We start from the raw sequence: 1,650 nt of genomic DNA, 5'->3' as shown, positions 1-1,650 counted from the left end.
AATATTGCTCAGACTTCATTATTAAGAAATCTGGATTTCATGTCATGGCTAGAAAACCTTTCCTCATCTCAGTATTATAAATTATTATTATTATTACTTTTTATTTTTATTTATTTATATATTTTTTTGCGGTACGCGGGCCTCTCACTGCTGTGGCCTCTCCCGCCGCGGAGCACAGGCTCCGGACGCGCAGGCCCAGCAGCCATGACTCATGGGCCCAGCCGCTCCGCGGTATGTGGGATCTTCCTAGACCGGGGCACGAACCCGTATTCCCTGCATTGGCAGGCGGACTCTCAACCACTGCGCCACCAGGGAAGCCCAGTATTATAAATTATTTACTCATGTTTTTGTAGGTTTTGAAGTGTAGTTTTGCCTGCCTGATTTGCTGTGAGCGATTACGGGCAGTTACCTCCAGGTGAGTGGGTGTGTGGGCTGGAGCTGAGACTGAGCGACAGGGTCCAGCTGGGATCACGTGTGAGAGAAAGTGAGACTGAGTGTCCTGGGGATGCAGCAGCTACGGTGACTGCAGGTGTGTCAGGGGCGCATGCAAGCCACTGGTGCGGGAAGGGGTTCTGAGAAGAAAAGTGGGAGCGAGAAGTGGAGCAAGTTTCCAGAAAGGCCGGGGACAAGGCGAGGTGGGGTAGAGAGGAAGCAGTGCTCAGGGTGCTCAGAAGGGAGACAGGCAAAGAGGGAGAGGAGGTCGTGTGCAGCGCCAGCATTCCAGATAAGTGACACCCGCTTTGACCCCAAAACACAACAGTGATACAGAAAAGGTAAAACTAGAAAACAAAACACCGCCTGACCCGAAAAACGAGATGAATACTTCTATGGACCAGTAATGGGGAAACATGCAAAGCTGCGAGCAGGGCTGAAGCCAAAGCTTGCTGGGCTCCCGTCCGGGGACCGAGCAGCTGCAGGCTGTTAGGTCCCGCTCAGCACAGGGGCCGGGAAGCGAAGCGCTGCACACAAGACCAGAACTCAAGGCAACCTCGCCGCTTGGAGGGCGCTGGATTGGAGCTTCGCCTGCACGCCAGCTGGACAGAGACTTTCATCAAGACGCAGGCCCAGAAAGGAGACAGAAGGATGCGGATCCCCGCTGCAACCGGTAAGCCACACCATCCTGTCAACTGCCTGCCTGGTCTGATATCCTCTGATCTCACTGAATCAGCGCACCTGGCTCTAGAATAAGGGCGAGAGGGGCGGGGAGCTGGATGGAGCCAATTGCTAAATCCACCTGTGGGGCTTCCCTGGTGGCGCGGTGGTTAAGAATCCGCCTGCCAATGCAGGGTACACGGGTTCGAGCCCTTGTCCGGGAGGATCCCACATACCGCGGAGCAACTAAGCCCGTGACCGAGCCTGTGGTCTAGAGCCCGCGAGCCACAACTACTGAGCCTGCGCGCCTAGAGCCCGTGTTCTGCAACAAGAGAAGCCACTGCAATGAGAAACCTGCTCACCGCAACCAAGAGTAGCACCCCCCTCGCTGCAACTAGAGAAAGCCCGCACGCAGCAACGAAGACCCAATGCAGCCAAAAATAAATTTAAAAAAAATTTTTAAAAAGCAAACCCACCTGTGGATTGTGGGGAGAGAAGAAATTGAATGCAAAGAAAGACGCAAACAATAGAGGGAAGGTGGGGAGGGGCAAGATGGGG

At 54.0% G+C, this 1,650-nt stretch overlaps 1 protein-coding gene across 7 annotated transcripts in view; it reads right to left on the bottom strand.

The window, feature by feature from the left end:
• The window catches only part of ST3GAL2 (ST3 beta-galactoside alpha-2,3-sialyltransferase 2), a 65,222-nt gene that overhangs the window by 10,885 nt on the left and 52,687 nt on the right, over positions 1–1,650 (bottom strand). The gene's annotated exons all lie outside the window — the stretch shown is intronic.

The sequence above is a fragment of the Delphinapterus leucas genome, chromosome 20 (genome assembly GCF_059928025.1).
Source record: "Delphinapterus leucas isolate spDelLeu-1000000601 "Yukka" chromosome 20, BTC_Dleu_Yukka2, whole genome shotgun sequence".
Lineage (NCBI taxonomy): Eukaryota > Metazoa > Chordata > Mammalia > Artiodactyla > Monodontidae > Delphinapterus > Delphinapterus leucas.
The sequence above is the reverse complement of the archived record's forward strand: the minus strand, read 5'-3'. Positions and strand labels throughout refer to the sequence as shown.